Source organism: Mandrillus leucophaeus, unplaced genomic scaffold, assembly GCF_000951045.1.
Source record: "Mandrillus leucophaeus isolate KB7577 unplaced genomic scaffold, Mleu.le_1.0 Scaffold770, whole genome shotgun sequence".
Lineage (NCBI taxonomy): Eukaryota > Metazoa > Chordata > Mammalia > Primates > Cercopithecidae > Mandrillus > Mandrillus leucophaeus.
The window spans coordinates 58,866-75,761 of NW_012108364.1; the positions used below are offsets into that span (position 1 = coordinate 58,866).

General features: G+C 41.1%; 1 protein-coding gene and 1 pseudogene across 3 annotated transcripts in view; both read left to right on the forward strand.

Moving 5' to 3' along the window:
- The first annotated feature begins 222 nt into the window (after positions 1 to 222).
- Positions 223 to 16,896, forward strand: part of ANKRD46 (ankyrin repeat domain 46) — a 43,743-nt gene continuing 27,069 nt past the window's right edge. The window contains exon 1 of one of the 2 annotated variants that reach the window (XM_011966723.1): positions 223 to 286. The gene's annotated coding sequence lies outside the window, so the exon portion shown is untranslated. Of the gene's footprint in view, positions 965 to 16,896 lie in introns of both variants that reach the window. The other variant, XM_011966724.1, reaches the window with a different exon arrangement.
- LOC105529556 lies at positions 10,901 to 12,058 on the forward strand (annotated as a pseudogene). The gene has a single exon (XR_001004528.1). The product of XR_001004528.1 is annotated as a glyceraldehyde-3-phosphate dehydrogenase pseudogene (transcript).

The following is a 16,896-nucleotide window of genomic DNA, read 5'->3' on the forward strand; positions in this document are numbered from 1 at the left end:
AAGTGCGAAATGCTCCCGGACTCAGATCGGATAAACCTCTTCTAGGTTGTCTTTCTCTTCTGAAGCCACAGTTTTGATGCTTTCCCTAATTCAGAGCAAGCTTTCCCAGAGTCTCTGACTCAGAGCAACCCGAGCCACCGTGAGGACAGCCCACCTGCAGGGGGCGCGCCGGGGGCTGCAGCGCGAGACCGCTCTGGCCCAGCTGGGACTCCGACTGCGCCCGTCTGGCCCCTCCCCTCCGCCCGTCACCGGCGCTGGGTGTCGCCGCCGCTCGTTGGAGTCGCAGGTAACTGGCCCCGGGCCCATGGGCAGACAGAGCCTGGGCGAGAGCCACTTGATACCTCTTGCACCGTCCCTGTGGCACTGGAGGTCCAGTCGGCCTGGCCGAGGGCCCTGAGGGGCGAGGGTGCCCCGGGTCGCCGCACCTTCCGCGGCGACTGGAGGGAGCCGGGCCGAGGAAGCGACCACGGCTCCGTGATGGCTTCTTCGCGGTCTGTGTGTTCAAGAGGGCCGGGAAGAGGCCTGCGAGGGTTCTCGTTTGCGCTTGCGGGTTAGGGCTGTGGTCCGGGGAACCCCTCGGCGGCGCGGGCAGCGCTGACTCGCGGTTAATCTGGGGGTGAGCGCGGAAGCCCCGCTGCAAGTCCAGCTGCTCGGCCGGGGCGAGACGGTGCTTTCGCGGTGTGTGCTTGGAGGAGCGCACAGTTCAGGCGCCGGGACAAGCTGTTGGGGTGTGAGTGAGCTCTCCAGAATGGCACATTTAACACGGGGTGCCCGTGTTAAAAGGCAGGATTTGCACACCTTCCACTTAGGGCTCGGGTAATCGCAAACTTCCTTTCTGAATTGGCGTGCAATGCTAAAAAGCAGATCGTTCTCTCTGAGGTTTTCCCAAAAGTACCTCAAGAAAAAAACATCTGTTTTTTAAAACGTTCCACGGTATTCGGAATTGGCTACAGAACGTAATAAAGTAAAAATATGCCATTGAATAGTAACACTTCTCAATCTTTAAAAAATGACGGTGGTACCTAGGAGCCTCTTAAAGAGCTGTAATATGAGTGGTGTGGGGATTATTTTTATGCTCTAGTAATAGCTATTATCAGTGCTTATTTTATGTCAGACACGGTGCCGTTGCTTTAAATACCTAGTACCTTTAATCCTTGAAGCAACCCTATCAGGTACCATTTCCATTATACAGATAGGGAAACTGAGGCACCGAGAGTCTGACTTGTCCAAGGTCAGACAGCTAGCAAAGGCTGAGCGAGATTTGGTCTCATCTTCCTTACCTCAGTATCCCTGCGTCTGTTATCTAGCCAGACATGTAGTGCTAAGAGTTTTATCAATTAGATTTGTAGCCTGAACAGTTTTCTCTCAGGCTTAGTTTTCATGGCTATATGCAGGAGTCCTATATGAACTCCTTTTTAGTTTAAAAGGAGTTTAATAAGAAAAATGTTAGCTCATTAAGGACTATAGTGATAATAAAGTTAAACTTGGACTGGGTTTCTCAGTGTGCCAGCACAATTTGATTTGAAATCGAGATGAATTTGTTTGGTTGTTAACACACTTTATTACATTTCTTCATTATTTATGTTTCCATACCATTTTTAATGAGTTCACTTTGCCTTTGCAGTATTATGATAGCAGTACCAGAGGGAAATCAAATATTTTTTGATGATAGTTAATATTTTACAGAATACAGGAAAGGCATTGGAGAGAGGCTGTGAAGTGATAAGGAATTTTTGGCATGTTATTTAGAGTAAATTGTGTTACTTACTATGGAAAACAAGGGATTCTCACAGTTCTTTGTAAAAAGGGAAATTGTATTTCCCATTGTGGAAAGAAGTTGGGCTTTATAGTCCCAAACTTCTCAGCCTTACCTATTATAGATTTAAGAATTTGCATATTCGGCATCCATATAGCAAGCATATATTGAGTGCCTTCTATGGCCAGGCTCTGTTCTAAGCACTTGGGATGTGAGAGTGAACAAATGAAGTCCTTGTCTTCCAGGAGCTAACATGTCACTGGGGGAAGGTGGGGTTGGGGACAATAAACAGAGTTTGTGAAAGTTAATGTATCTGCAGTTAGCTGGTAACAGTTACTAAGAAGAAAAATGAAGTAGCAAAGGGGGATAGGAAGCACCAAGGCAGGAACAGGTGCAGTTTTAAAATAAGGACTGGTGCCATGGAAAAGACTCAAGCAAAACTGAAGGCATCGGGGACCGCCATGCAGCTGTCTAGCGAAAGAGCATACGAAGCAAGGGCAAAAGCCCAGAACCCGTCAGTCTCACTGGAGGAACAGCAAGGGAGGAATAGCAAGGGGGCCAGTAGATTTGAGCACCCAAAGGGAAGGAGGATGAGACAAGGTCAGAGAGCTAATGGGCCCGAGTAAGGACTTTTGCTTTTACTTTGAGTAAGAAGGGAGGTGGTTGGAGGGTTTTGAGCAGAGGAGTGAGGGGATTTTTAAAGGATCATTCTGGCTGCTGTGTTCAGAGTTGACTGTAAGGGCAAGGATGGAAGCGGGCAACCTGTTAGGTTGATGCAGTAATGGAAGCCAGAGAGAATGGTGGCTTAGACCAGGTGGGTAGTAAGAAAGGCAGTAAGAAGCTGTCGTATTCTGAATATTGCTGATAGGATTTGCTTATGGTTTGGATGTGCTTATGAGAGAAAGGGTGAAGCATGACTCTGTGGCCTTTGGCCTGAGCTATTGGAAGGCTTTAGTTACAGTGTACTGAGATGGAGAAGACTGAATGTGAAGGTAGGTGGAGCCAGTTTTAGTCAGGTTTGAGATGCCTGTTCAAGTGGAGTTACAGAGACGGGAGTTGAAGAGAAAGGTCCAACTGGAAATAGAGGTTTGGGAGTCACTAATGCAAGCTTGTGCAACCCAAATTTGTAAACTTTCTTAAAGCATTATGAGATTGTTTGCATTCTTTTTAAGCTCATCGGCTATCGTTATATGTGTGGCCCAAGACAGTTGTTCTTCCACTGTGGCCCAGGAAAGCCAAAAGATTGGCCACCCCTGCATGGAAGGGTGGTATTTAAAGCCATGAGCCTATGAGATCTAGTGTAAGGAAATGAGAATTGAGCCCTAGGGCTTTCCACATTCAGATATTGGAGAGATGAATAATTACAAAGGAGACTACAGAGGAGAGGCTTTTGAAGGTAGGAGGGAAAGGGGCCTAGTATGGAGTACTGAAGGCCAAGTAAAGAGTATTTCAGGGAGAAAGTGGCCAACTGTGTCACCTCCTGCTGATTGACAAGTAAGATGAAGACCAGGAGATGACCACTGGATTTAGTAATAGGAAGGTCCTTGGTAACCTTGCAAGAACATTTTCAGGAGAATAGTGAGGAAGAAAACCTGATTGGTGTGGTTTCAGGAGACAACAGGAGGAAAGGAATTGGAGACTGCAGTACGGGCAGCTCTTTGGAAGAGGTTAGCTGTAAATTTTTCATGTGTCGGTTATTTGAAAGTACTGTAGTCATTCCCATAATAAATTTTTATTTCTAACTTAAGCTACTGATTAATACCTACTACACTTGAATTGTTTTATCAATGACTGGTGGAAATAAAATAGCTATCCTACTGCTAATCATAATAATAATGTATACTTAACTTTCTAAACCAGTAAAGCTTGTCCTTTTTACATGGTACATTTCAGAGCCCATAAAAATGCTTGGGGGAGCTGGGCGCAGTGGCTCATACCTGTAATCGCAACACTTTGGGAGGCTGAGATGGGAGGATCTCAGGAGTTCGAGACCAGCCTGGACAACATAGGGAGAGCTCATCTCTACAAAAAATTTAAAAATTAATTGGGCGTGGTAGCACACAGCTGTGGTCCCAGCTACTTGGAAGGCTGAGGTGGAACCATCTCATGGGCCTGGGAGATTGAGGCTTCAGTGAGCCATGATTGAGCCACTGCATAGTTTCAAAAGGTAGTAAGTGTGTAAAAAGAGTGCAATTTTAACCTTAAGACATGAGTTCAGGTTCTTGTTTCTGCCCTCAGCAAGTTAATGTCCAAACCCAAATACAAAATAATCAAGGTATGCAGTAAAATACCAGATTTACACCATCCTGACTGGACACATGTGCCTTTTCCATAGCAAATACAGCCATCTGTTGCATTGTAGATGTAAAATGATTAAAATATTTCAAAGTTTAGGGTTATAGCTACTGATTTTTTAAATCCAATAATTTTATCTAAAAGGTGACAGGTCCTTTATACATTGAAATCTTTTTTTCTTTTTAGCTGAGGAAAATATTAAGTTGGTGCCTTTTGCTTTCTTCTTGTTTTTTTCTCCAGGAATTTTTCATTGGTTGGCTTTCCTTTCTTGTTCTCATTGCTGTCATCTCACACATCCTTTCTAACTTTTTTCTTTTGCATAGCTTCTTAAGTTAGGCCCTTCCATCACTGATTTCCTTACAGCTTGCAATTTGGATTTTAAATTTCTGTTGTGTTTTTATTTAACTTAGTCTTTTTTTTTAAGTCCCAATCTTCTCCAATACTGTTTTTCCTGCACCCTGAGTTCTTAATTTTTTGTATGTCCCTGAGAGCACAGTATTTTTCTGGATTTTTTTCATTTTCTTGTGGTAAATAATTCTCAGTGGTGTGCTTTTCTTCATGTAGATCTAGTGCACCTCTTTGCTTCTGGTGTAGAATTTTTTCACTGACTCCGTGTTGACTTTCTTTCTTTTTTTTTTTTTTTTAATCCTTTAAAAATGAAAGAACTTGTGAGACTATAATTTTGAATTTGTCATACTAGTACCATTCTACTGAAGATTTTCTCTAGATTTCCTATGAGGAAAATAGAGAATTGGGTTTTGTCTAGGCATTCTATAAAAAACACTATTGTGATGTTTGTAAAAGATTTCTATTTAAAATAACTTTCAGTATTATTAAAACTTAAGTTTATGGTTATATCTTTGCGAAAGTTTTTTTTGTTTTTTTTTTTTTTTTGGACGTAGAGTCTCACTCTGTCACCCAGGTTGGAATGCAGTGGCACAATCTTGGCTCACTGCATGAAACAATTCTTCTGCCTCAGCCTCCTGAGTAGCTGGGATCACAGGCACACACCACCACACCCGGCTAATTTTTGTATTTTTAGTAGAGATGAGATTTCACCATGTTGGCCAGGCTGGTCTCTAACTCCTGACCTCAAGTGATCCACCTCAGCCTCTCAAAGTGCTGGTATTACAGGCATGAGCCACTGTGCCTGGCTAAGTACTTTTTTTTTTTTCCTTGTGTTTTTTTTGAGACAGGGCTTTGCTCTGTTGCCCAGGCTGGAGTGCAGTGGCACAATCATGGCTGAATGCACCCTCCACCTCCTGGGCTCGAGTGATCCTCCTGCCTTAGCCTCGAGTACCTGGGACAACAGGCACGCACCACCATGCAAGGTTTATTTTTAAATGTTTTTGTAGAGATGGGGTTTCACACTGTGTTGCCCAGGCTGGTCTGGAATCCTTAGGCTCAAGTGATCCTCTTGCTCCAGATTTCCAAAAGTGCTGGGACTACAGGTGTGAGTCACTGCACCCAGCCAAGTACTTTTTAAAATTAAACTGGCAAACAGACATTAGAAATTACCAATGGAAACTTTATATCTAAAACCAAAATCAGTTACAAAGGATCATTATTTTCCAAAGTAGATACTTTTTTTTAGTGCTGTTCAGTTTTTCTGAAGCTTATCTTTGTTCACAAGGATTGTTAGCACTTCCACCAAATCAGTGTTTAGATACCTTAAATAACTTAATGTCTGACTTGCCAGTACATTATTAGAGAAACAATTCCAAAGCCAAAACATGTTGAATAAACAGGAGATATACACCAATTTGATTTTAAAATGGACAGCTTTCCTGTCTCTAGCTCTCTCTCATGTTGCCTTAAACACACATATGCCAAAGAAATCATATACAGATACTTGCATGCATTTAGTAAACTAGTAAGTGGTACTTTTAATAAATTTCTGAATACAATCAATTAAAAGATTTGTGCACAATATTATTTAGGTATGGTACCAAGTAAATCAGAAACAAATGCAAGAGCACAAATGGTTTATTTAGCTACCTTTCCATATTGGGTCTTTATGACATTCGATACTCTACTGTATTTTATTTTTTAAACTAAACATATGAAAACTAGCTAAATAACCTGTATTTTCTTTTATTACATTATGATGCCTTTTTTTGGTTCACCTAAGTTTTTTTGTTTTTTGTTTGTTTGTTTGTTTTTGAGATGGAATTTTGCCTGTCTCCCAGGCTGGAGTGCAGTGGTGCAACCTCAGCTCACTGTAGCCTCTGCCTCCTGGGTTGAAGCAATTCTCCTGTCTCAACCTCCCAAGTAGCTGCGACTACAGGCACATGCCATCACACCCAGCTAAGTTTTGTATTTTTAGTGGAGACGGGGTTTGACTATATTGGCCAGGCTGGTCTCAAACTCCTGACCTCAAGTGATCTGCTGGGGCCTCCCAAAGTGCTAGGATTACAGGCATGAGCCACCGAGCTCAACCTGCCTAAGTTTAATTAAAAAAACAAAAATGTTCTGAGTGTGACTTTGTTGAAACAACTTATACAGGCATTTTAACTTTGGTGGCAGTTTTAGTCCTACTATCAGTCATCTTTTTTCCATTAGCCCAGCAGTGCTGCTACTTTAATTTAAATCTGCCCCTCTGCCCTCTCCTCAGTCTTTTGGCTGTATTTTGCCCATTGACTGTTAATGCTGATTTTTTTTTTAAACACAACAGAAACTGTGGATTGCTTATAAAAGAGTTTTCCCACAATAGGCTTATTTTTATTTCACTTGTTTATTAAGAATATTCTTTCAGCTTGTTCTTCAGGTTATCTCCTTGGTTATTTCCTAGAATTTACCAAGTTCTCAGTCAGTGTTCAATCTCCTGTGCTGAACATGAGATTTCTTAGGCCTTAATTCAACTCCTTCTCAAAGGAAGTTAAATATCAGTGTACTTCACCCTTCCTTTGACCTTTGTCTTTTGCTGAAACATGTACTACAAACAGTGTTTTTTTCCTTTTTTAAGAAGCAGTGACAGAAACATGTAAGAGTGGAAATCAAATAGTAATGACCACTTCAGATTCTGTGTCATTTAGATATTTTGTTCTAAGTAACAGAAAACCTAATTTAAACTGTCTTAAAAAGATCCTTTATTGATACCCGTAATATGAGAAGCCCAAGGCTTGGCCCTGTTTATCTGTTCTGCCTTACTCTGTATACTTGCTATCTATGAAATATATATCAAAATGACAAAAGCAGTTTTAGATATCTCATTTACATACCATATTTTTAGAAAAATAAAGTGAATGTATTTCTGTGGCATTCCAAGCAAAGAGTTTTTATTGCACTGGTCACTTGCTCACCTTTAAATAAACCACAATAGCTGGGGGAATGTGATCTGTTACATGGCTTTAGATAATGAAGACCGACCCCTCCAAAGCGTATGAGCAGTGAAGAGTAGTAGAGCTGAGTATCAGCGGAACAGGTGGGAATGGAGTCTAGGTAGGCCGTGGACATCTGAGGAAATTAGAAACACATAGTTGATTTTCAGTCAAAGTAATATATTAAATTCATGTTTGGGCACCTGGCAATAACTGATGAGAAAAAAAAAAAAGCCCCAAAGTATAGTCAGAATAGTAAATAGGTTAACCATCTCTATAGAGTACAAGCACAAAGTAATGAGTGAGGCTGTAGCTGTTTTGGAACTGGCCAAAATAGAAATCATCCAATATCTGATCTCAGACCAAAAGGAATTGAATTAGAATTTGATAACAGAAAGATAGCTGGAAAATCACTGAATTCTTAGAAATTAAATAACACATTTCTAAATAACATAAGTCAATGAAGAAATCTCTAGAGAAATTAATAAATATTTTGAACCAAATGAAAGTGAAAACATAGCCTGACATTTGTGGGATACAGCAAAAGCAGTGCTTAGAGGAAAATTTATAGTATTGAATGTATATATTGGAAAAGAAGAAACATCCAAAATCAACCATCTAAAGCTTCCACCTTATGAAACTAGAAAAAGAAGAGCAAATTAAACCCAAAGTAAGCAGAAGAAAAGAAATAAGAATTAGAGCATAAATTAATAAAACTGAAAGAGAAATCAATAGAGAAAATCAGGGAAACCAAAAGTTGGTTCTTTGAAAAGACCAGTAAAATTAATAAGCCTCCAGCCACGCTAAGAAAAGAGAGGACATATATTACTAATATCAGAAATGAGAGAGGACATCACTAGAGATCCCATGGACATTAAAAGGATAATAAAGGAATACTACAAACAACTCTCTGCCCACAAATTTGATAACCTAGGTGAAATTCACCAACTATTTGAAAAGCACAAGCTACCAAAATTCACACAAAAAGAAATAAACCATCGGAATAGGTGTATATTCATTCATTAGAGAAATTTAATAAAAAATGCATAACCTCCTAAAACAGGATCAGGCCCAGGTGGGTTCACTGGTGAATTCTACCACACATGTAAGGAAGAAGTTATACCAACTGCCTACAACCTCTTTCAGAGGATAGAAGCAGAGGCAATACTTCTTAACTCATTCAATGAGGCCAACATTCCCCTAATACCAAAACCAAAGACATTACAGGAAAATAAAACTATAGACCAATATTTCTCATGAACAAAGATGCAAAAATCCTCAACAAAATATTAGCAAATCAGATCTAACAATGTACAAAAATACTTAGCATCCTCACCAAGTGGAATTTATCCCAGATATGCCAGGCTGCTTCAACATTTGAAAATCAGTTAATGTAATTCATCACATTCATTAGGCTAAAGAAGAAAAATCACATGATACTATAAGTAGATGTAAGAAAAGCATTTAATAAAATCTAAAACCTGTTTATGATTACGAAAAAACTCTCAGTAAACTACAAATAAAGGAGAACTTCCTTAACTCAATAAAAAAAAAGATCTTCAAAAACCCTACAGCTAATATACCTAATGATGAGAAACTTGGAGGTTTCTCACTGAGATGAGGAACAAAGCAAGGATGTTCCTTTTTACCACTGCTTTTCAATGTCCTATTGGAAGTCCTAGCTAATACAGTAAGAAAAGAAAATAAAAATTACACAGGCCAGGCGCAGTGGCTCACGCCTGTAATCCCAGCTACTTGGGATTCTGAGGCAGGAGAATCGCTTGAGCCCAGGAAGCAGAGGTTGCAGTGAGCCGAGATTGCACCACTAAACTCCAGCCGGGGTGACAGCATGAGACTCCATCTCAAAACATAAAGTAAAATAAATAAAAGTTATACAGATTGGGAATAAAGAAATAAAACTGCCTTTATTTGCAGATGACATGATCATCTATGTAGAAAATCTGAATTAACTGACAAAACCCCTCCTGGAACTAATAAACAATTATAGCAAGAATGCAGGATACAAAGGTAATAGGCAAAGATTAATTGCTTTCCTATATAACAGCAATGAACAAGTGGAATTTGTAATTAAAAACACAATACTGTTTACATTAGCACCCTCCAAAAGCAATCTAACAAAATATGCATTAGACTATAGGAGGAAAACTACAAAACTGATTAAAGAAATCAAAGAAGAACTAAACTAATGGAGAGATATTCCAGGCTTGTGTATAGACTGACTCAGTATTGTCAAGATGTCACTTTTTCCCAACCCAATCAATCCCAGTCAAAATCCCAGCAAGTTGTTTTGTGGATATTGACAAACTGATTATAAAGATTATGTGGAAAGACAAAAGACCCAGAATAACCACCACAAGATTGGAACAGAGCAAAGTTGGAAGACTGACACTCCCCACCTTCAGGATTTACTGTGAAGCTATGGTAATGGAACCAAATAGAAAGCCTAGAAATAGACCTACATAAATATAGTCAGCTGATCTTTGACAAAAAAGCAAAGGATACAATGGAGAAAAATAGTTTTTCAATAAATGATGCTGGAACAACTGGACATTTACATGCAAAAAAATTTGATCTCGACACAGACTTTACACCCGTCGTAAAAATGAACTGAAAGTGGATCACAGACCTAAATGTAAAACACAGAAGTATAAAACTCCTAGAAGATAACATAGGAGAAAATCCAGATGACCTTGCGTTTGGTGATGACTTTTTAGATACGACACCAAAGGCATGATTTCTTTCACGATTAGGGTTCACTCAGTGTTACATTTTCTGTGTGTTTGGACAAATTTATAATGACATGTATCCATATTATAGTATCATACAGGTTAGGTTCACTGCCCTAAAAATCGTCTGTGCCCTGCCTGTTCTTTTGTCCCTCCTTTCTAACCCCAAACCATGGATATTTTTACTGTCTCTTTAATTTTGTCTTTCCCAGAGTGTCACTTAATTGAAATTGTACAGTATGAAAGAATTGATAGTTGGACTTCATTAAAATTAAAATTCTCTGCTCTGCAGAGACACTATTAAGAGAATAAAAATAAAAGGCACAGATTGGGAGAAATGTTTTTTTTTCTTTTTTTTTTTTTTTTAGACGGAGTCTCACTCTGTCACCCAGGCTGGAGTGCAGTGGTGCGATCTTGGCTCACTGCAACCTCCTCTCCTGCCTCAGCCTCCTGAGTTCCTGGAATTACAGATGTACACCACTATGCCTGGCTAATTTTTGTATTTTTAGTAGAGACGGGGGTTTCACCATGTTGGCCAGGCTGGTCTCGAACTCCTGACCTCAGGTAATCTGCCCACCTCGGTCTCCCAAAGTGCTGGGATTACAGGTGTGAGCCACTGCACCCAGCCCAAAATGTTTTCAAAAGACATATATGATAAAGGCTGTTATCCAAAATACACAAAGAACTCTTAAAACTCAACAAAAAGAAAGGTGGGTATGGGCGCTGGCTGGAGTTGCTCAGTGCTCACCATCCTCTTCTCAAAGCCATGTCTGTAAGACACCATGGTGAAGGTGAAGGCCAGAGTAAATAGATTTGGCCATATTGAGCGCCTGGTCACCAGGGCTGCTTTTAACTCTAGTAAAGTGGATATTGTCACCATCAATGACCCTTCATTGACCTCAGCTACATGGTCAACATCTTCCAGTATTTCTACCCATGGCAAATCCCACTGTACCGTCAAGGCTGAGAATGGGAAGCTTGTCATTAATGGAAATCCCATCACCATCTTCCAGGAGCAAGATCCCACCAAAATCAAATGGGGTGATGCTGACACTGAGTACGCTGTGGAGTCCACTGGCATCTTCACGACCATGGAGAATCTCGGCCAGGGCTTACGTAACGGGGGAGCCAAAAGGGTCATTATCTCTACCCCCTCTGCTGATGCCCCCATGTTCATAATGGGCATGATCCATGAGAAGTATGAAAACAGCCTCAAGATCATCAGCAATGCCTCCTGTACTACCAACTGCTTAATCCCACTGACCAAGGCCACCCATGACAACTCTGGCATTGTGGAAGGACTCGTGACCCAGAAGACTGTGGATGCTCTCCGTGGGAAACTGTGGCATGATGTCTGTGGGGCTCTCCAGAACATCATCCCTGTATCTACTGGTGCTGCCAAGACTGTAGGCAAGGCCATCCCCGAGCTGAACAGGAAGCTCACTGACATGGCCTTCCATGTCCCCTTCTGCAAATGTGTTGGTTGTGGACCTGACCTGCCATCTGGAGAAACCTGCCAAATATGATGACATCAAAAAGGTGGTGAAGCAGGCGTTGGAGGGCCCCTCAAGGGCATCCTGGGCTACGCTGAACACCAGGTTGTTTCCTCTGACTTGAATAGTGACACCCACTTTTCCACTTTCAGTGCTGGGGCTGGCTTTGCCCTCAGTGACCACTTTGTCAAGATCATTTCCTCATATAACAATGAATTTGGCTACAGCAACAGGGTGGTGGCCCATATGGCCTCCAAGGAGTAAGACTCCTTGACAGCCAGCCCCAGTGAGAGCACAAGAGGAAGAGAGAGACCTTCAGCTTCTGGGGAGTCCCTGTCACGCTCAGTCCCCCACCACACTTGGAATCTCCCCTCCTCACAATTTCCATGCAGACCCCACAAAGCTCTACGTTGTCGTGTACCATCAATGAAGTCCCCTGTACTCAAAAAAAAAAAAAAAAAGAAAAAGAAAGAAAATGAACAACCTGATTTTAAAAATAAGCCAAAGATCTTAATGGACACCTCATCACAGAAGATATACACATGGCAAATAAACATATGAAAAAGATGCTCCACGTCATATGTCATCAGGGAAATGCAAATTAAAACAGTGAGATCCCACTGCACACTTACTAAAATGGCTAAAATCTAGAATGCTGACACCACCACCAAATGCTGGTGAAGATATGGAGTGACACGAACTCTCATCTATTGCTGTTGGGCATGCAAAATGGTACAGCCACTTTGGGAGACAATTTGGTGGTTTCTTAAAAAAACTAAACATGCTCTTACCATCCAGCAATTACATTCCTTGGTATTTAGCCAAAGGAGTGAAAAACTGTCCACACAGAAACCTGCATGTGGATGTTCACATCAGCCTTATTCATAATTGCCAGAACATGGAAGCAACCAAGATGTCCTTCAGTAGGTGAACAGATAAACTGTAATACATACGAAGAATGGTATATTATGCAGTCCTAAAGAGAAGCTATGAAGCCGTGAAAAGATACAGGAAACTTAATACATATTACGAGGGAAAGAAGCCAATCTGAAACAGCTACATACTGTATGATTTCCGTTATATGACATTCTGGAAAAGGCAAAATGATAGAGACAATAAAAATATCAGGGGTTGGGTAAAGGGAGGGATGCATAGGCAGAGCCCCGAAGATTTTTAGGGCAGTGAACCTAATCTGCATGATACTGTAATGATGAATACATGTCATTATACATTTGTCTAAACCCATAGAATGTATAACACCAAGAGTGAACCCTAATGTAAACTATGGACTCTGGGTGATAATGATGTGTTAGTGTAGGATCATCAGTCATAACAGATGTACCCTCTGGTGGTGGCAGGGTGGGGGATATGGGAAATCTGCTCAGTGTTGCTGTGAACCCAAAACTGATCTAAAAAGTAAAGACCATTTTTAAAAAGATAAATAATGAAAGATATGCTCACAGCTCAGTCGTGATACTAGTAATGCAGTTTTTTTTAAAATTTTTTTTGCAGAATTGTGCTTTTGAAGAAATCAGAATGTTATTCTCAATTTTTTGGTGATTATTTAAATTTTCCCCATTTTTATATGGCTTCTTTTAAAATGTTTCACTTTATTCTTTTCCTAATTTATATTAGAATGGCAATATATGTTTAACACTTGTATTTTTATACATTTATGGGTTTTTAATGTTCTGAAATGTTGTTTTTTACTTCAAATATGTTGAATATTTAACTTGTTAAAACATTCCAGGCTGGGCACAGTGGCTCACACTTGTAGTCCTAGCACTTTGGGAGGTTAAGGCAGGAGGATCACTTGAGCCCAGGAGTTTGAGGCCAGCCTGGGCAGCATAGTGAGACACCATCTGTTTAAAAAAAAAATCTGAATTAAAAAAAAAAAAAAACCAGCATTAATGCTAGTGTTCCATATTATGTAAAATAAGTGTGAAATACCCAAACTATTGTTTTGCTTTCATATTGCTATTGCATTTCTTTCTTTCTTTCTTTTTTCATTTCTGAGTAGATCTTTAAAATTTGTTTTTAATTTAAAAAAATTTCTTATTTCTAAAAATTTTTGTGGATACATAAATAGGTGTATATCATATTGCATTTCTATCTAATATGTACCTGCTTATGGGAAGAGTCAACAAATGTTTATTATTTCTAAATACTCCTATTTCTCGGACATTAAAAGATGTTCAAGAAGTAGTCATGTGAACATGATTTCTTTTTAAATGTGATATCAATTTTATTGGTACCCAATTTTTGTCATACATTTTTAGTTTAGTTATATTTTTTGGGTACCTTCAGTGAATGCCTTCATTTTCTTTCTTTTTTTTTGTTTTTGAGATGGAGTCTCGCTCTGTCCCCCAGGCTGGAGTGCAGTGGCGCGATCTCAGCTCACTGCAAGCTCCGCCTCCTGGGTTTATGCCATTCTCCTGCCTCAGCCTCCCGAGTAGCTGGGACTACAGGCACCTGCCACCATACCCGGCTAATTTTTTGTATTTTTAGTAGAGACAGGGTTTCACCATGTTAGCCAGGGTGGTCTCGATCTCCTGACCTCGTGATCCACCCGCCTCAGCCTCCCAAAGTACTGGGATTACAGACGTGAGCCACCGCGCCCTGCCAATTCCTTCATTTTCATTGTCATTATATAAGCATTTATACTGACTTCCAGACTCCACTGAAAGACTTGTTTGAATGCATATTTTGTGTTTGGACCATACATTCACTTAACAGAAAAGATACAGGTTGAGCACTTAGTGTGTAATAGGTAATGCGAAATACTGTGGATAGTGCAGAACAAGACAAACTCATGCGCTCAAAGTTTACTTTCAAACTGGGGAGATGTGTACATCATGATTAAGCACATAAATAAGAAAATTATAGATTGTAATGAAAACACGAACAAAGTAAGCAGGGTGATGTGAGAAGTAACGTGGGGAGAAGTAGGTGACATTTGAGCTGAGACCTGAATGATTCTCCATCCAGGGGAAGTACATTCCAGCAGAAAGAGAAGTAAGTGCACCCCTTAGGCAGGAAGGAGCTTCAGGGAATGTAAAGGAGGCAATCACGGGTAGAGTATAGAAAACAAGAAAGGGGAATGGTTAAAGATGAATTTGGAGAGGTAGGCAGGAACAAAATTATCAGGGCTTTGTAGCCTTATAATTTATCCTTTATTAAGGATTTTGGCTGTTTTAAATGCATTGGGCTGCCATTGACATATTTCAGGTAAGGAAATGGTTTGTGTTTTTGGAAGATTTTTTTTTTCCTGTGTTGAGAACGGATTGTAGAGAGGCAAAAGTGGAAATGGAGAATAACTAAAGTAGAAGGCCATGCTTGGGCCATGGGAGCTACTAAAAATACTTTTAGCTTGGAAGTGATGTTCACAAAGCATGGGATGAAAAAATGAGCATGGTAGCTTCATGCGATTGACTGGGGTTAGGGGGTGACAGAAGAGAGAATGAGACTGAGAGACCAGTTAGGAAGATACTGGAAAACTTCATGTATAAAATTGTTTGTTAGGGCACAAATTAAGAGTGAAGGCAGTGTCAATAAAATGGAAAAAGAATTTGCAAGACAATGAAAGAACTGACAGGGCTTTGTGTCTGATTCAGTGTCAGGAGAAAAGAAAGCATCAAGGATTTGAAGACAGGGTTTCTAGGGAGGTATTGTTACCACCGGCAGAGAATTTTGGAGCAGTGTCTTTGGAGTATATGTATGGAGTACTGGTTTTATTTTATTTTATTCTATTTTTTAAGACAAGATCTTACTCTGTTGCCCAGGCTAGAGTGCTGTGGCATGATCACAGCTTACTGCAGCCTCAAGCTCCCAGGCTTAAGCCATTTGAATTAGTCTGTTTTCACACTGCTCTAAATAGCTTATAAACAAAAGAAGTTCAATTGACTAACAGTTCCTCATGGCTGGAGAGGCCTCAGGAAACTTAGAATCCCTGGGGAAGGTAAAAGGTAAGCAAGGCACATCTTATATGACGACAGGAGAGAGAGAGAAAATGCCACTTTTAAAACCATCAAATCTCATGAGCACTCCCTCAGTATCATGAAAACAGCATGAGGGAAACCGCCCCTATGATCCAGTCACCTCCCACCAGGTCCCTCCCTTGACATATGGGGATTACAATTTGAGATGAGATTTGGGTGGGGACATAGAGCCAAACCATATCGTTCTGCCCCTGGCCCCTCCAAAATATGTCCTTTTCACATTTCAAACCAATCATGCCTTCCCAATAGTCCCCCAGAGTCTTAACTCATTCCAACATTAACCTAAAGTCCAAGTCCAAAGTCTGATCTGAGACAAGGCAAGTCTCTTCCATCTATGAGTCTGTAAAATCAAAAGCAAGTTAGTTACTTCCAAGATACAATGGGGGCACAGGCATTGGGTAGATGCTCCCATTCCAAATGGGAGAAATTGGCCAAAACAAAGGGGCCTCAGGCCCTATGCAAGTCTGAAACCCAGCTACGCAGTCATTAAATCTTAAACTCCAAAATCTCCTTTAACTCATGTCTCACACCCAGGGTACGCTGATGCAAGGGGTGTGCTCCCATGGCCTTGGGCAGCTTTGCCCCTGTGGCTCTGCAGGGTACAGCCCCTGTGGTGCTTTCATGGGCTGGCATTGAATGCCTGTTGCTTTTCCAGACGCACGGTGCAAGCTGTCATTAGATCTACTTTTCTGTGGTCTGGAGGACAGTGGCCCTCTTCTCATAGTTCCACTAGGCAGTGCCCCAGTGGGGACTCGGTGTGGGGGCTCCATCCCCACATTTCCCTTCCACACTGCCCTAGCAGAGGTTCTCTATAAGGGTTCTGCCCCTGCAGCAGACTTCCGTCTGGACATCCAGGCATTTCCATATGTCCTCTGAAATCTAGATGGAGGTTCCCAAAGCTCAACTCTTGTCTTCTGCACACCCACAGGCCCAACACCACATGGAAGCTGCCAAGGCTTGGGGCCCGCACCCTCAGAAGCAATGGTCTGAGCTGTAGTCTGGCCCCTTTTAGCCATGGCTGGAGCTGGAGTAACCGGGACGCTGGACACCATATTCTGAGACTGCAGAGAGCAGCAGGGGCCTGATCCCAGACCACAAAACCATTTTTCCCTCCTAGGCCTTCTGGCCTGTGATGGAAGGGGCTGCCATGAAGATCTCTGACATGCCTTGGCGAAATTTTTCCCATTTTCTTGGCTATTAACATTCTGTTCCTTGTTGCTTAGGCAAATTTTTGCAGCATGCTTGAGTTTCTCCCCAGAAAATGGGGTTTTCTTTTCTACCAGTCAG